The following is a 19,119-nucleotide window of genomic DNA, read 5'->3' as shown; positions in this document are numbered from 1 at the left end:
TTGTCTAATTTATAATGAGAGTCCAGCCTATCACCGATGCGTCTGTCCATGATAGTATTGGTCGGAGTGACCACCGCACAGTCCTTGTGGAGACCAAGTCCCATCTTCACACTGAGGACAACCTCCATTGTGTTGTGTGGCACTCCCACCGTGCTAAGTGGTATAGATTCAGAACAGATCTAGCAGCTCAAACCAGGGCACCCATGAGGCGCTGTGGGCCATCATCAGCAGCAGAACGGCATTCCACCACAATCTGTAACCTCATGGCCCGGCATATCCCTCACTCTACCATTAACATCAAGTCAGAGGACCAACCCTGGTTCAATGAGGAGTGCACAAGAGCATGCCAGGAGCAGCACCACTTGTATCTAATAATGAGGTGTCAACCTGGGGAAAATGCAACACAGGACTACATGCATAGTAAACAGCGGAAGCAGCATGCTATAGACAGAGCTAAGTGACCCACAATCAATGAATAGGATCCAAGCTCTGCAGTCCTGCCACATCCAGTCGTGAATGGTGGTGGACAATTAAACAACTAACGGGAGGAGGAGGCTCCATGAATATCCCCATCCTCAATGATGGCGGAGTCCAGCACGTGAGCGTAAAAACCAACTTGCCAGAAAGGCCGAGGTCCCCACCATCGCACATGCCCCTCGAACGGTGCAGCACTCCCTCAGTACTGCCCGTCCAACAGTGCAGCGCTCCCTCAGTACTGCCCCTCGAACAGTGCAACACTCTCTCAGTACTGCCCCTCCAACAGTGCAGCGCTCCCTCAGTACTGCCCCTCCGACAGTGCAGCGCTCCCTCAGTACTGCCCTTCAACAGCGCAGCGCTCCCTCAGTACTGCCCTCCGACAGTGCAGAGCTCCTTCAGTACTGCCCTCCAACAGTGCAGCATTCCCTCACTATTGCCCCTCCGACACTGCAGCACTCCCTAAGTCCCTCCGTCCATCCCCGGGGTGTGCACCCCCGTTCTCTCCCCCCCCCCGAGCTCTTTCTCTGCCCCTGCCCCCGCCCCCACGGACTCTTTCTCTGCCGGTGCCCGGGGGGTTTGGGGGGGGAGGTTTGCCGATTCCAGGATACAGTTTGAACGGAGCCGACGATGGTGACCCGCCTTTCGACAATGCAGCATGGCGTGGAAACAGCCATCGGCAGCTCGGGCCGCACTGCACTCTGGGAAATCGAGTCAGCTGACACCATGACCCTGGACAGGAAGGGGAGGAGCCAACATGGGGGAGGCCATGTTAACGCAGTGAAGTCATTTCCCGTGAGGTCACTGATGTTCCAAACTGGTTGTTGCATTTACACAAATAACAATTCGAAAAATAATGGAGCTTACATAAATATTTCAACATTCAAGAACTTTCTATCTCCTGAGCACCATTTATATCAATGCAAGTTCTTTCTTCCTTTAAATGATGTTGTAGTTTATGTCTAAGGCCCTTCCCCAGATGTTGCAGCAGCTGTGTCAGAGGCCTGGGACTGAGTTACAAGCCCACCCTCCCCTCCAGTCAGTGTTGGCCAGTGAGAGGGAGGGAAAGGGAAGTGGGAATGGTCGGAACAATGAAGGAGGAAGAAGGGAAAAGTTTACAAATAAACATCGACAATGATAAAAAGGTCAGTGGAAAGTGAACACCCAGAAACCCAAATACTTCCCACAGACTCTCCCTGTCCCGTGAGTCCGGGGCTGAGATTTATATTCCAGCTGGCTTCAGTCAGAAATAAGGATCTCATCGTTGAATTATTGATCTTTCCGACCTGTTTATTTCAACTTGTTTTAACTCTCACTGGACATCCTGTCAGCAGAGGCAGTAAATATTTCATTGGGGAGTGTGATGGTGACATTGTTTGCTCAGGGTTCTGACCGACAGTCGATGAGACACGTGTTCGGTGAAATCTCAAAGAGCTTTTTAAAGGAAAGTTGAACTTTAGGTGTGAGCCGTGGCTCAGTGGGCAGCACTCTCGCCTCGGGGTCAGAAGGTCAGGGGTTCAAGCCCCAGTCCAGATACTGGAGCCCATAATCCAGGCCAGCACTCCCAGTGCAGCACTGAGGGAGTGCTGTCATCTCATCTCTGCCCTGGGTCACGGAGGGAGTTGGATTTCAGCTCAGAGACAATTTCTCACAGAAATGTTGTCAAGTTGTTGAAATATCCTCAGTGTTTTGGTGTCTCCACTCATTTAATAACCTCTCAGCTGTCTGCCTGAGCTCCCAAGCCCCTCACTTCCACCACCTAGAAGGACAAGGAGAGCAGGCGCATGGAAACACCATCACCTCCACATTCCCCTCCGAGTCACACACCATCCCGACTTGGAAATATCGGCCATTCCTTCATCGTCGCTGGGTCAAAATCCTGGACATTATTGAACCAGATGGGTTTTTACAACAATCCGGTAATTTCATGGTCACCATTACAGATACTAGCTTTGTTTTTATTACAGGTTGTTGTTTAATGAACTGAATTTAATTCCCCAGCTGCTGCAATGGGATTTGAACTTACATCCCTGGATCATTAGTCGTCTGATGAATTACTAGTCCAGTAAAAAGCTAAGTGATTGGTTGGTGAGCATTTCTCTCTTTTTCTCTAAAACTAGGGCAGTGTAAATTAAGAGCTATGATTATAGCTTAGAAATTGTAAATAAATAATTGAGTGATATTTCAAAACTTAAAAACCAAATTAGTTAAATAAAACACAAGTCGGCGGACCCAAGAGCAGGCAGAGCAGAGCAGCAGAGGAGCGGGATAAAGGAGCTCGGAGAGCGGGAGCGACTCAACAGAGGCAACAATCGCAAGGGTGACGTCAGAGTGATGTCAGCTCAAGGGATACAGCTGATTGGTGAGTAGCCCGTGAGTGTTTCTGTCTTCTAGTTTTAAGTTTAGTTCATATTCAAATAGTTCATATTTCACAGTTTAGTTAATAGTCAGATAATGAGAGGCAGGGCAGGGCAGCTCAGTCCCATGGAGTGCACATGTCGGAAGTCCTGGACACTTTGTGTAGCCTGCACGACCACACGTGCAAGAAGTGTCACTAACTACAGCAACTCGAGCTCCGGGTTTTGGAGCATGAGCGGCGGCTGGAGTCACTGCAGTGCATCCGTGAGGCTGAGAACTTCATGGATAGCACATTACTAGAGGTGGTCACCCTGCAGCTTAAGAGTGTGCAGGCAGAGAGGAAGTGGGTGACTATCAGACAGAGGAGGAGGACCAGGTAGGTAGTGGAGGAGTTCCCTGAGTGCATCTCACTCTCCAACTTGTATTCTGTTTGAGTACTGGTGGGGGCGATGGTTCCTCTGGGGAGTGCAGCCAGAGCCAAGTCCATGGAACCACGGGTGGCTCAGCTGCACAGGTGGGGAGGGCGGAAGAAGAGTTGAAGAGCAATAGTGGTAGCGGATTCGATAGTCAGGGGACCAGACAGGCATTTATGCGGCCGCAGACGTGACTACAGGATGGTATATTGCCTCCCTGGTGCCAGGGTCATGGATGTCACTGAGTGACTGCACGGCATTCTGGGGGGGAGAGGGTGAACAGCCAGAAGTCATGCTCCATATCGGTACCAATGATATAGCTAGAAAGAGGGATGAGGTCCTGCAGGCAGATTATAGGGAGACAGAAGAGAGATTAAAAAGCAAGACCTCAAAGATGGTAATCTCTGGATTATTCCAGTGCCACATGCTAGTGAGTACAGAAATAGGAGAATAGGACAGATGAATGCGTGATTGGAAGGATGGTGCAGGAGGGAGGGCTTTATATTCTTGAGGCATTGGGACCTTTCCTAGAGGGAGGTGGGACCTGTACAAGCCAGACAGAATGCACCTCAACAGAACCGGGACCAATAACAGAACCGGGACTGATAACAGAACTGGGACCGATAACCACATGAGGGGAAGGGGGGAGGGGAGGGAAGGGAGATGGGGCAGGGGGCGGGGGGTGGGGGGGTTTGGTAGTGCTGTTGGAGAGGGTTTAAACTAACTTAGCAGGGGGATGGGAACCTGAGAATAGATTCAGTAGGGACAGAAGCAAAGCTGGAATTGGGCAGCAGAGAAGTAGAACGTGTACTTGGAACACAGGGGAAACAAGGCCTAGAAAATAGACAACAGGGAAGTTTGACAGTACTAAATCGTATATACTTCAATCCAAGGAGTATAGGGAATAAGGCAGATGTACTGAGAATACAGATAGATACTTGGGAGTATGATATTATAGCTATTACTGAGACATGACTGAAAGATGGGCAGGTATGGAAGCTCAACATTCCTGGTTACAGGGTTTTCAGACGCAATAGAGAGGGGGGTAAAAAAAGTAGGGGGCGGGGGGGGGGGGCGGTCACAGTATTGATTTGCAAAACAATTATAGCTGTGAGGAGGGATGATATGTTGGAAGGATCATCAAATGAGGTGATATGGGTTGAATTGAAGAACAAAAAAAGGGAGATCACACTGCTGCAAGTGTCTATAGACCCCCAAACAGTCAGAGGGAGATAGAAGAGCAAGTATGTAGACAAATTTCTGTGAAGTGCAAAAACTGTAGGGCAGTAATAGTAGAGGATTTCAACTACTCTAATATTAACTGGGATAGAATTAGTGTGAAAGGTATAGAGGGTGCGAGATTCCTAAAATGCATTCAGGATAACTTTTCTAGTCAGTATGTAGCAAGCCCAACAAGGGAGGGGGTGGTTCTGGACTTAGTTTTGGCAAATGAAGCTGGGCAGGTGGAAGCTGTATCAGTGGGAGAACATTTAGGTGCTAGTGATCATAATTCAGTTAGAATTAGGGTATTTATGGAAAAGGACAAAGATCGACCAGGAAAAAATTCTCAATTGGGGAAATGCTAATTTTGTGAAGCTGAGAGTTGACTTAGCCATGGTGGACTGGAAACAGCAACTTGAGGTAAATCAGTGTCAGAGCAGTGGGAGACATTCAAGGAGGAGATCCAGAGGGTTCACAGCAAGTATGTTCCCTTAAAGAAAAAGGGTGTGGCTCACAAATCTAGAGCCCCTTGGATGTTAAGGGACATACAGGGTAGGATAAAGAAATAAAGGGAGGCTTATGGCTGATACCGAGGGCTCAATACTGCAGAAACTCTAGAGGAGTATAGAAAGTGTAGGGGTGCAATTAGTAAGGAAATTAGGAAAGCAAAGAGAGAGCATGAAAAGATTTTGGCACGTAAAATCAAGGAAAACCCAAAGATGTTTTATATATTCATTAAGTGTAAGAGGATAAATATAGAAAGAGTAGGGCTCATGAGAGACCATAAAGGTAATCTGTGTGTGGAAGTGGATGACATGGGTATGGTTCTTAATGAATATTTACATCTGTTTCCACAAGTAAGAGGGGAGATGCAGACATTGTAATCAGGGAGGAAGAGTGTGAAATATTACTGAAATAAACATAGTGAGAGAGGAAGCATTAAGGGGCTTAGCAGCTTTGAAACTGGATAAATGCCCAAGCCCAGATGAAATGTATCCCAGGCTGTTAAGAGAAGCAGAAGAGGAAATAGCAGAGGCTCTAACCATCATTTTCCAATCCTCTCTAGCTACAGGTGTGTTGCCAGAGGACTGCTAATGTTGTACCCTTGTTTAAAAAGGGAGAAAGGGATAGACCGAGTAACTACATGTCTATCAGCCTAACCTAAGTCATCGGGAAATTATTGGAACAAATTCTGAGGGATAGGCTAAATCTTCATTTATTAATGATGGACAGTCAGCATGGGTTCGTTAAGGGATGGTCGTGTCTGACAAACTTGATTGAAATTTTTGTGGAACTGTGACTGGAAGGCTGTTTCCAGTAGGGTTCCACAGGGCTCAGTACTAGGTCCCTTGCTTTTTGTGGTATATATCAATGATTTAGACTGGAATGTAGGGGGTATGTTTAAGAAGTTTGTAGATCATACTAAAATCAACTGCATGGTTGATGATGAAGAAGAAAGCTGTAGAATGCAGGAAGATATCAATGAACTGGTCAGATGGGCAGAACAGTGGGAAATGGAATTTAATCCGGAGAAGTGTGAGGTAATGCATTTGGGGAGGGCTAACAAGGCAAGGGAATGTACATTCAATGGTAGGACACAGAGAAGTGTAGAGGAACAAAGGGACCTTGGAGTGCATGTGCACAGATCCCTGAAGGTAGCAGGTGAATATGATGGAGTTTGTTACAGGTGTGAACCATGAAAAGCCTGTCATCACATTCAGACAAAGTGAAACAGATTATTGTTGGACATAGAATGGTAGAATGGTGACAGCACAGAAGAAGGCCATTCAACCTGTCGAGCCCAAGCCGGCTCTCTGCAATTACACTTCAGCCAGTCCCACACTCCTGTCTTTTCCCCGTAGCCCTGCAGTTTATTTTTCCTTCAGATACTTATCTAATTCCCTTTTGAAATAAAACATTGAGCCTGCCTCCACCACCCTTTCAGGCAGTGCATTCCAGATCCTAACCACTCGCTGCGTAAAGAAGTTTTTTCTTACATCACTTTTGGTTCTTTTGCCAATCACCTTAAATCTGTGTACATTGCTCCTCGACCCATCTGCCAATGGGAACAGTTTCTCTCTATGTACCCTCATGATTTTGAGCACCTCTATCAAATCTCCTCTCAATCTTCTCTACTCCAAGGAGAACAATCCCAGCTTCTCCAATCCTTCAATGCAACTGAAATCCCTCATTCCTGGAATCATTCTCGTAACTCTTTTCTGCTCCCTCTTTAAACTAATTAGTGGGGAGCGGGGGTGGGGGGGGGAGGGTTCAGGTGAGCAAAAATGTAAAAAGTCAACGAATAAGGAGAAAGACATTTGGAAAACCTTAATTCTATCAAGCAGAGTAAACATGGTTTTATGAAAGGAAAATCATGTTTGACAAATTTGCTGCAGTTCTTTGAGGATGTAACAAGCAGGGTGGATAAGGGGGAACCAGTGGATGTGGTGTATTTGGATTTCCAGAAGGCGTTTGATAAGGTGCCACATAAAAGGTTACTGCACAAGATAAAAGTTCACAGGTTGGGGGTAATATATTAGCATGGATAGAAGATTGGCTAACTAACAGTAAACAGAGTCAGGATAAATGGGTCATTTTCCAATTGGCAAACAGTAACTAGTGGGCTGCCGCAGGGATCGGTGCTGTATCCTCAAATTTTTACAATCTATTTTAATGACTTGGATGAAGGGACCGAGTGTAATGTAGCCAAGTTTGCTGATGATACAAAGATGGGTGGGAGAGCAAGTTGTGAGGAGGACTCAAGAAATCTGCAAAGGGATATAGACAGGCTAAGTGAGTGGGCAAAAATTTGGCTCATGGAGTATAAAGTGGGAAAATGTGAGGTTATCCACTTTGGCAGAAAAAATAGAAAAGTAAATTATAATTTAAATGGAGAAAAATTGTAAAGTGCTGCAGTACAGAGGGAACTGGAGGTCCTTGTGCATGAAACACAAAAATTGAGTATGCAGGTACAGCAAATAATCAGGAAGGCAAATAGAATGTTGGCCTTTATTGTAAGGGGAATAGAGTATAAAAGCAGAGGAAGTCCTGCTGCAACTATACAGGGTATTGGTGAGGCCACACCTAGAGTACTGCGTACAGTTTTGGTCTCCGTATTTAAGGAAGGATGTACTTGCATTGGAGGCTGTTCAGAGAAGGTTCACTAGGTTGATTCCGGAGATGAGGGGGTTGACTTATGAAGATAGGTTGAGTAGAGTGGGCCTATACTCATTGGAGTTCAGAAGAATGAGAGGTGATCTTATCAAAATATACAAGATAATGAGGGGACTCAACAAGGTGGATGCAGAGAAGATATTTCCACTCATATGCGAAACTAAAACTAAGGGGCACAGTCTCAGAATAAGGGACTACCCATTTAAAACTGAGATGAGGATTAATTTCTTCTCTCAAAGGGCTGTAACTCTGTGGAATTCTCTGCCTCAGTGAGCTGTGGAGGCTGGGTCATTGAATATATTGAAGGCAGAGATAGACAGATTTTTGAGTGATAAGGGAATAAAGGATTATGGGGAGCGGGCAGGGAAGTGGAGCTGAGTCCATGATCAGATCAGCCATGATCTTATTAAATGGCGGAGCAGGCTCGAGGGGCCAAATGGTCTACTGCTGTTTCTATTTCTTATGTTCTCTCCAAGGCCTTCACATCCATCCTAAATTGTGGTGCCCAGAATTAGACACACTACTCCAGTTGGGACCAAACCAGTATTTTACACAGGTTCATGATAATTTTCACTTTTCTACTCTATAGCTCTATTTATGAAGCCCAGGATCCTGTAAGCCTTTCAACTGCTTTCTCAACCTGTCCTGCCCGAGTTATGCACACATACCCCCAGGTCTCTCCGTTCACGCACCCACTTTAGGATTGTACCATTTTAGTTTATATTTCCTCCTCTCATTCTTTCTACGAAAATACATCACCTCACACTTTTCTGCATTAAATTTCTTCTGCCATGTTCGCCCATTTCACCAGCCTGTTTATATCTTCCTGAAGTCTATCACTATCTTCCTCACTGTTCACTATACCTCCAAGTTTTGTGTCATCTGCAAATTTTGAAATTGTGCCTTGTACACCCAATGTCCAAATCATTAATATATATCAACATAAACAGTGATCCTAGAACCGACCCCTGGGGAACACCACTGTGTACCTTCCTCTAGTCCGATAAACAACTGTTCACCGCTACACTGTTTCCTGTCACTTGGCCAATTTGGTATCCAGGCTGCCACTGTCCCTTTTATTCCAGGGGCTTCAATCTTCCTGGCACGCCTATTATGCAGCATAATAGCAACTTATTGTTGGACATGATTCGGTGAATTACAATTAAACAGAAGCTGGAATGAACCCAGCGCTGCTCAGTTCCACAGAGCTCAGAGGAAGGGCCGTTCAATCTTCCACACACAGTATTTGTGCTGGGAAATCCTGACGTCACTTTCAATCACAAGCGGACCTCTTGTGAGGGGGTTAATGGTCAGTTGACACATCAAATTCTAAATCATCTTGGGAATGAACATCTACTATCTTTTCACTCAGTAAAAAGAAACCAAAAACTTGAATAATTTGAGATTAAACCAAATCCTAATCTGACATATATAGTTACGCCCAACAATGGTATCTCACAGGGTGCAGGGACACCGTCTCAGTGAACTCAGTCCAGTACCGGGGAGTGGCGATCCCCACAACCCCAGCCAGTGCCAGCCGTGGCTCAGTGGGTAGAACTCTTGCCACTGAGCCAGAAGGTTGTTGGTTCAAGTCCCACTCCAGAGAATTGAGCACAGAAATCTAGGCTGACACTCCAGTGCTGTACTGTGGGTGTGCTGTACTGACGAAGGTGCTGTCTTTCAGATAAGATTTTAAACTGAGACCCTGTGTGTGATCTCAGGTGGATATAAATGATCCCATTGAACTATTTCTACGAAGATAAGGGGAGTGAACCTGGTAACCTGACCAATATTTATCCCTCCATCAACATCACCAAAAACATATTATCTGGCCAGTATCTTATTGCTGTTTGTGGGAGCTTGCTGTGCGCAAATTAGCTGCAGCGTTTCGTATATTACAAGAGTGACTACACTTCAAAAGCACTTCATTGGTTGTAAAGTGTTTTGAGACGTCCTGAAGCCGGAGAAGGCGCTAGAGAAATGCCAGACTTTCTATCTATCTGTCTTTCCTGGGCGGCCGGTTTAAAGTGCAGAAATGGTGCTGCCCTCTGCGGGGAAACCTGGAATTACCTGGCTTTACAATTATCAGTTATTCATTTCACCCCAATCGTACGCTATGGTTGAAGTCTTATATCTCCGACGCGCTGCGCCGGATTTCCTCCAGGAATGACTCGTTTCAACGAGGACGCTGAGACACAGCAGGCAGTGTCAAGTAGCAGGATCTGTGAAGTTGCACGGCGGTGTTAGCATGGTAGGATAGAAAACAACTTTACGTCCTATATCTTAGCGGGCCTATGGCCGAATGTGTCCCTTCCACACCTGATCCCAGGGTGGGCGCAGGGTCACCGAATGGTACCTGAATGAACTCAGTCCGATTTCCCCCAGCCCTGGCTCTTTCTGAAGACCAGTCTCAAACGCAGCGGGTTGTTCTAAGGATGTTGAGCTGGCGCTCTGTTCGGCAGAGCTACAATAGCCGGACGGAAACCCGATGCACGTTCCCTATCTCAGCGAGTCTGAGGCCAACCGTGTCCCTTCGACAACTGGTCCTGGTGTGGGCTGTAACAAGTTCGATACCGGACTTTAGCTTTGTATGCAAAAATCTTTTTATTATAAGAGGTGTAAATACACATTTCAACATTAGACGTACAGAGAAATAAATCATACAACCGCGTGCACTTTCTCTGGGTAGAGAACTCTTGTTGCTCGTTCCACGGATGATTTTCTCTACAAATTGTACAGAAAAGCTTGGAATCGTTATTTTTAATGCATTTGTCTCTTTATTTTTCCAAACATACAAAAGTATATTCCCTATATATACACACAATATTATAACAAGTTTGTCATATTATTTACCAACAGGAACGAAAAAAATCTGATCTCTTTCTTGAAAGAAATAGTAGTTTCCTCTCATTGAACTGAAGGAACTGTCAAAACACTAAGCCCAGACTTACCATCTTATTATTATTCAGTTCTTTGTGGCTCATATTATGGAATTTAGAAGTTGTGCATAGTTAGATTTGTGCTGATTCATCCCAAATACACAATAGTCTTGGGTATTGAGTTTCTCTCGTGCTGTGTATTGCAGCCTTCGTACAATCTGCAGCCAGACGCTGGTAGTGAAAAAGGCACTTTCTATCTTTATTTAGGACTCGTTTTCTTCTTCCTCCTCATCATCCTCCTCCTCCTCCTCCTCGTCATCTTCGTCGTCATTACCATCTTCATCACCTCCTCCTCCTCCTCCTCCTTTCTCCTCCTCGAGCATCTTCAGGTATTCACTTATATCGTTATACTGGGATTTTCAGGAAACAGTCAGTAACAATCAATTATCAATCGCAGGTGTTGTTCAACAAGACTGCTGGAAAGATTATTTCCGACAAAGGTAACAGATGCAACTTGTTTTTCCCTGTTAACATTGTTCTTTATCCTGGCTAACTCTTAATTGGGCACAAAACAAGTCACGAATCCTACGTCATGTGTTACAGCAAATAATTGCAAGGTAGTGTTTGTTAAAACAGATGCTGGACTCACCGAATACTAAATCATCTTGGAATGAACATCTATAATCTTCTCATTCAGTAAAAAGCAACCAAAAGCTCTAATCATATGAGATTAAACCAAATCCTAATCCTATGTATATGGGTATACACAACAAAGGTATCGAGGGCGCAGGTACACCATGTTTGAGTGAACGCAGTCTGGTACCGGGGAGTGGCTCCGTGGGTAGAACTCTCGCCAGTAAGCCAGATGGTTCGCGCTTCAAGTCCCACTCCAGAGATTTGAGCGCAGAAATCTAGGCTGACAGTCCAATGCTGTACTTTCGGTGTACTGTCCTGACGAAGGTGCCGTCTTTCAGATAAGATTTTAAATTCAGTCCCTGTGTGTGATCTCAGATATAAATGATCCCATGGCACTATTTCAACAAAGAGAAGGGGAGTGAACCTTGTTGCCTGGCCAATATTTATCCCTCCATCAACATCACCAAAAACAGATTATCTGGCTAGTATCTTATTGCTGTTTGTGGGAGCTTGCTGTGCGCAAATTAGTTGCAGCCTTTCGGATATTACAACAGTGACGGCACTTCATTGGTTGTAAAGCACTTTGGTACATCCCGAGGTCCTAGAAGGCGCTAGAGAAATGGCAGACTTTCTATCTATCTTTCTTTCCAAGGCAGCCGGTTTAAAGTGCAGAAATGAGTGCTGTCCTCTGCGGGGGAAAACTGGAATTACCCTGTTTTATAATTTCCAGTTATCCCTTTCACCCCAATCATCGGCTCTGGTTAAATGATCATATGTCCGGCGTTCGGAGTCCGATTTCCTCCAGCCCTGGCTCTTTCTGAAGACCAGTCTCAGAGGCAGCAGGTTGTACCAAGGATTTGGGGCTGTGTCTCTGTTCGGCAGAGTTACAATAGTCGGACGGAAGATCGATGTGCGTCCCATATCTCAGCGGGTCTGAGGCCAACCGTGTCCCTTCTACAACTAGTCCTGGTGTGGGCTATAACAAGTTCGATACCTGACTAGCTGTGGGTGCAAAAATCCTTTTATTGTATGAGACTAAATTTAAATACATACAGTACATTCCAACATTAGACATAGAAACATAGAAACATGGAAAATAGGTGCAGGAGTAGGCCATTCGACCTTTCGAACATGCACCACCATTCAATAAGATCATAAGAACATAAGAATTAGGAACAGGAGTAGGCCATCTAGCCCGCTCCGCCATTCAACAAGATCGTGGCTGATCTGGCCGTGAACTCGGCTCCACTTACACGCCCGCTCCCCGTAACCCTTAATTCCCTTATTGGTTAAAAATCTATCTATCTGTGATTTGAATACATTCAATGAGCTAGCCTCAACTGCTTCCTTGGGCAGAGAATTCCACAGATTCACAACCCTCTGGGAGAAGAAATTCCTTCTCAACTCGGTTTTAAGTTGGCTCCCCCAGATTTTGAGGCTGTGCCCCCTAGTTCTAGTCTTCCCAACCAGTGGAAACAACCTCTCTGCCTCGATCTTGTCTATCCCTTTCATTATTTTAAATGTTTCTATAAGATCACCCCTCATCCTTCTGAACTCCAACGAGTAAAGACCCAGTCTACTCAATCTATCATCATAAGGTAACCCCCTCATCCCTGGAATCAGCCCAGTGAATCGTCTCTGTACTCCCTCCAAAGCCAGTATATCCTTCCTTAAGTAAGATGACCAGAACTGCACGCAGTACTCCAGGTGTGGCTTCACCAATACCCTATACAGTTGCAGAAGGACCTCCCTGCTTTTGCACTCCATCCCTCTCGCAATGAAGGCCAACATTCCATTTGCCTTCCTGATTACCTGCTGCACCTGCAAACTAACTTGTTGGGATTCATGCACAAGGAGGCCGGACAATCCACGATAACATCCATCTGGTCCGGGACCTCATCCATTGTTCCCAGGAGGCTGGTCTGTCGGTCGCCTTCCTATCCCTCGACCAAGAGAAGGCGTTCGACAGGGTGGATCACGACTATCTGCTCGGAACTCTGCGCGCTTTCGGGTTCGGGACGCATTTCGTCGCCCGGATCCGACTTTTGTACGCCGCCGCGGAGTGTCTGATTAAGGTTAACGGGTCCTTGACGGCGCCCCTTCGCTTTAGGAGAGGGGTGCGCCAGGGATGCCCCATGTCCGGCCAGTTATACGCCGTTTGCGTGGAGCCTTTCCTGCGCCTCTTGCGGACGAGGTTGACGGGACTGGCTCTGCAAGGGCCGGGCGTGGAGGTCGTCCTCTCGGCTTACGCCGATGACGTGCTCCTCGCGGTAGAGGATCCCGCTGACCTGCGGAGGATGCGTGAGTGCCAGGAGATTTACTCGGCCGCGTCCTCCGCCAGGATCAACTGGGAGAAATGTTCCGGACTCCTGGTGGGTCAGTGGCGGGTGGACTCCCTGCCGGAGGAGCTCAGGCCTTTTGCCTGGAGCACGACCCATCTCCTCTATCTGGGAGTCTACCTTAGCCCCGACGAGGAAGCCTGGCCGGCGAACTGGCAGGAGCTGGAGGCCAAGGTCGCCGCTCGCCTAGGGCGCTGGACAGGACTGCTCCGAGTGCTGTCCTACAGGGGTCGAGCGCTAGTCATAAACCAGCTGGTGGCCGCAATGCTGTGGTACCGGCTGGTCACTTTGACCCCTCCCCCTGCGTTTGTCGCCAAGATACAGAAGAAGCTGGTGGACTTCTTCTGGAACAACAGGAAGCACTGGGTCTCTGTCGCGGTCTTGAGTCTCCCGCTTGAGGAGGGCGGTCAGTCGTTGGTGTGCGTCAGCGCCCAGCTCGCGACTTTCCGTCTTCAGACCCTGCAGAGATACCTTTACGTCGAGCCCCCTCCTAGGTGGTGTGCTCTGGCGAGGTATTTCTTCCGCCAGCAGCTCGACCTCAATTATGACACGCAGCTCCTGTTTGTGAACTTGGGGGGTGCCAGGACCGCCCTCCGGGAGCTGCCTGTCTTTTACAGGGAACTTATCAGGGTCTGGAACAAAGTCTCCACCAAGCGCAGCTCTCCGCCGGCTGGAGTGGCGGCCGTCCTGCAGGAGCCGCTGCTCGGGAATCCGTACCTCCACGGCCGAGGCTTCATGTGGCGGTCGGAAGAGAGGGCTGTGGCTGGTGAGGTGACCAGGGTCAGGGACCTGCTCGATGGCGGAGGAGCGGGCTGGATGGCGCCAGTCACGCTGGCGCGGCGCCTAAATTCTGCCAACGTCCGCCGCGCGGCCGATGCCATCGAGTCGCTAAAAACAGCTCTGGGCCCTGACTCCGTTAGGTGTATCGAGGAGGCTCAAGCACGTGGGGAGATCCCGTCCGAACTGACCCCCGTCCGGACGGAATTCCTCATCGGCGCCAAACCCCGGAACCTCCCTCGGGGGCCGGCGCCTCACAACTTGAGCCGCCTCGGGGAAATCCCCTCCGTGCCTTTCAGTTCCGCGCGGAGGGGTTTCCTGTACGGGCTGCTCCTGCACACCCTCAACTTTGCCATCCTCGCCGGCCGTCCGGACACGCCATGGCGCACCATCTTGCCGTCCGGAGGAGGCGGGGGTCCCCGATGGAGGGCACTCTACGCAGGGGTCCTCCCACTATTCATCGGGGACTTGGCCTGGAGGGTGGTGCACGGAGCAGTGCCGTGCAACAAATTTTTAAGCCGGTTCACGGACTCCCAGGCCGCCTGCAATTTCTGCGGTCTGGAGGAGTCCGTGTTCCATGTTTTTATGGAGTGCACAAGGTTGCAGCCCCTGTTCCATTATTTGAAGGGGCTGCTCCTGAAATTCTGGCTGCACTTCAGTCCCACTCTCCTGATCTTTGGGCACCCTGTGCGGAGGGGAGCGGGTAGGTCCGAAGGCCTCCTCGTAGGACTGCTCCTGGGCACGGCCAAGGGTGCCATCAGCCGGTCCAGGCAGCGGGCGGTCGAGGGGGTCGTTCAACCTGACTGCCTGCCTCTCTTCCGCTCTTACATCCGGTCCAGGGTGTCCTTGGAGATGGAGCACGCGGTGTCCACCGGTACGCTCGCGGCCTTCCGCGAGAGGTGGGCACCGGAGGGACTGGAGTGCATCATCACGCCCGGCAACCAAATTTTAATTTGATTTTACGTTTTAAAGTTAATTTGTTTTAATTGCCGGTGCTTTTAGTGTCCCCTTCCCTTTTATAGGGGGCACTGGGGAAAAATTGTGATTTTAGTGCCCAAAAAAAAAAAAAAACAAAAAAAAAAAGAAAAAACAAAAAAAAAAACACAAAAAAAGGGGGGGAAAAAATGGGCCTTGTAAATGTCTGGAGTGTCACCCAGGTCGGGTGGCACAGTTTAATGTTTATGTTTTCGCAGGTAGACTCTAAAAGAGTTTCATGCACAAGGAGGCCGGACAATCCACGATAACATCCATCTGGTCCGGGACCTCATCCATTGTTCCCAGGAGGCTGGTCTGTCGGTCGCCTTCCTATCCCTCGACCAAGAGAAGGCGTTCGACAGGGTGGATCACGACTATCTGCTCGGAACTCTGCGCGCTTTCGGGTTCGGGACGCATTTCGTCGCCCGGATCCGACTTTTGTACGCCGCCGCGGAGTGTCTGATTAAGGTTAACGGGTCCTTGACGGCGCCCCTTCGCTTTAGGAGAGGGGTGCGCCAGGGATGCCCCATGTCCGGCCAGTTATACGCCGTTTGCGTGGAGCCTTTCCTGCGCCTCTTGCGGACGAGGTTGACGGGACTGGCTCTGCAAGGGCCGGGCGTGGAGGTCGTCCTCTCGGCTTACGCCGATGACGTGCTCCTCGCGGTAGAGGATCCCGCTGACCTGCGGAGGATGCGTGAGTGCCAGGAGATTTACTCGGCCGCGTCCTCCGCCAGGATCAACTGGGAGAAATGTTCCGGACTCCTGGTGGGTCAGTGGCGGGTGGACTCCCTGTCGGAGGAGCTCAGGCCTTTTGCCTGGAGCACGACCCATCTCCTCTATCTGGGAGTCTACCTTAGCCCCGACGAGGGAGCCTGGCCGGCGAACTGGCAGGAGCTGGAGGCCAAGGTCGCCGCTCGCCTAGGGCGCTGGACAGGACTGCTCCGAGTGCTGTCCTACAGGGGTCGAGCGCTAGTCATAAACCAGCTGGTGGCCGCAATGCTGTGGTACCGGCTGGTCACTTTGACCCCTCCCCCTGCGTTTGTCGCCAAGATACAGAAGAAGCTGGTGGACTTCTTCTGGAACAACAGGAAGCACTGGGTCTCTGCCGCGGTCTTGAGTCTCCCGCTTGAGGAGGGCGGTCAGTCGTTGGTGTGCGTCAGCGCCCGGCTCGCGACTTTCCGTCTTCAGACCCTGCAGAGATACCTTTACGTCGAGCCCCCTCCTAGGTGGTGTGCTCTGGCGAGGTATTTCTTCCGCCAGCAGCTCGACCTCAATTATGACACGCAGCTCCTGTTTGTGAACTTGGGGGGTGCCAGGACCGCCCTCCGGGAGCTGCCTGTCTTTTACAGGGAACTCATCAGGGTCTGGAACAAAGTCTCCACCAAGCGCAGCTCTCCACCGGCTGGAGTGGCGGCCGTCCTGCAGGAGCCGCTGCTCGGGAATCCGTACCTCCACGGCCGAGGCTTTATGTGGCGGTCGGAAGAGAGGGCTGTGGCTGGTGAGGTGACCAGGGTCAGGGACCTGCTCGATGGCGGAGGAGCGGGCTGGATGGCGCCAGTCACGCTGGCGCGGCGCCTAAATTCTGCCAACGTCCGCCACGCGGCCGATGCCATCGAGTCGCTAAAAACAGCTCTGGGCCCTGACTCCGTTAGGTGTATCGAGGAGGCTCAGGCACGTGGGGAGATCCCGTCCGAACTGACCCCCGTCCGGACGGAATTCCTCATCGGCGCCAAACCCCGGAACCTCCCTCGGGGGCCGGCGCCTCACAACTTGAGCCGCCTCGGGGAAATCCCCTCCGTGCCTTTCAGTTCCGCGCGGAGGGGTTTCCTGTACGGGCTGCTCCTGCACACCCTCAACTTTGCCATCCTCGCCGGCCGTCCGGACACGCCATGGCGTACCATCTTGCCGTCCGGAGGAGGCGGGGGTCCCCGATGGAGGGCACTCTACGCAGGGGTCCTCCCACTATTCATCGGGGACTTGGCCTGGAGGGTGGTGCACGGAGCAGTGCCGTGCAACAAATTTTTAAGCCGGTTCACGGACTCCCAGGCCGCCTGCAATTTCTGCGGTCTGGAGGAGTCCGTGTTCCATGTTTTTATGGAGTGCACAAGGTTGCAGCCCCTGTTCCACTATTTGAAGGGGCTGCTCCTGAAATTCTGGCTGCACTTCAGTCCCACTCTCCTGATCTTTGGGCACCCTGTGCGGAGGGGAGCGGGTAGGTCCGAAGGCCTCCTCGTAGGACTGCTCCTGGGCACGGCCAAGGGTGCCATCAGCCGGTCCAGGCAGCGGGCGGTCGAGGGGGTCGTTCAACCTGACTGCCTGCCTCTCTTCCGCTCTTACATCCGGTCCAGGGTGTCCTTGGAGATGGAGCACGCGGTGTCCACCGGTACGCTCGCGGCCTTCCGCGAGAGGTGGGCACCGGAGGGACTGGAGTGCATCATCACGCCCGGCAACCAAATTTTAATTTGATTTTACGTTTTAAAGTTTAATTTGTTTTAATTGCCGGTGTTTTTAGTGTCCCCCTCTCCTTTTATAGGGGGCACTGGAAAAATTTGATTTTAGCGCCCCAAAAAAAAAAACCAAAAACCAAAAAAAAAAAAGGGGCTTGAAAATGTCTGCTGTGTCACCCAGGTCGGGTGGCACCGTTATTGTTTTATGTTTCCACAGGTAGACTCTAAAAGAGTTTCATGCACAAGGAGGCCGGACAATCCACGATAACATCCATCTGGTCCGGGACCTCATCCATTGTTCCCAGGAGGCTGGTCTGTCGGTCGCCTTCCTATCCCTCGACCAAGAGAAGGCGTTCGACAGGGTGGATCACGACTATCTGCTCGGAACTCTGCGCGCTTTCGGGTTCGGGACGCATTTCGTCGCCCGGATCCGACTTTTGTACGCCGCCGCGGAGTGTCTGATTAAGGTTAACGGGTCCTTGACGGCGCCCCTTCGCTTTAGGAGAGGGGTGCGCCAGGGATGCCCCATGTCCGGCCAGTTATACGCCGTTTGCGTGGAGCCTTTCCTGCGCCTCTTGCGGACGAGGTTGACGGGACTGGCTCTGCAAGGGCCGGGCGTGGAGGTCGTCCTCTCGGCTTACGCCGATGACGTGCTCCTCGCGATAGAGGATCCCGCTGACCTGCGGAGGATGCGTGAGTGCCAGGAGATTTACTCGGCCGCGTCCTCCGCCAGGATCAACTGGGAGAAATGTTCCGGACTCCTGGTGGGTCAGTGGCGGGTGGACTCCCTGCCGGAGGAGCTCAGGCCTTTTGCCTGGAGCACGACCCATCTCCTCTATCTGGGAGTCTACCTTAGCCCCGACGAGGGAGCCTGGCCGGCGAACTGGCAGGAGCTGGAGGCCAAGGTCGCCGCTCGCCTAGGGCGCTGGACAGGACTGCTCCGAGTGCTGTCCTACAGGGGTCGAGCGCTAGTCATAAACCAGCTGGTGGCCGCAATGCTGTGGTACCGGCTGGTCACTTTGACCCCTCCCCCTGCGTTTGTCGCCAAGATACAGAAGAAGCTGGTGGACTTCTTCTGGAACAACAGGAAGCACTGGGTCTCTGCCGCGGTCTTGAGTCTCCCGCTTGAGGAGGGCGGTCAGTCGTTGGTGTGCGTCAGCGCCCAGCTCGCGACTTTCCGTCTTCAGACCCTGCAGAGATACCTTTACGTCGAGCCCCCTCCTAGGTGGTGTGCTCTGGCGAGGTATTTCTTCCGCCAGCAGCTCGACCTCAATTATGACACGCAGCTCCTGTTTGTGAACTTGGGGGGTGCCAGGACCGCCCTCCGGGAGCTGCCTGTCTTTTACAGGGAACTCATCAGGGTCTGGAACAAAGTCTCCACCAAGCGCAGCTCTCCGCCGGCTGGAGTGGCGGCCGTCCTGCAGGA

Source organism: Pristiophorus japonicus, chromosome 8 (assembly GCF_044704955.1).
Source record: "Pristiophorus japonicus isolate sPriJap1 chromosome 8, sPriJap1.hap1, whole genome shotgun sequence".
Classification (NCBI taxonomy): Eukaryota; Metazoa; Chordata; class Chondrichthyes; family Pristiophoridae; genus Pristiophorus; species Pristiophorus japonicus.
The sequence above is the reverse complement of the archived record's forward strand: the minus strand, read 5'-3'. Positions refer to the sequence as shown.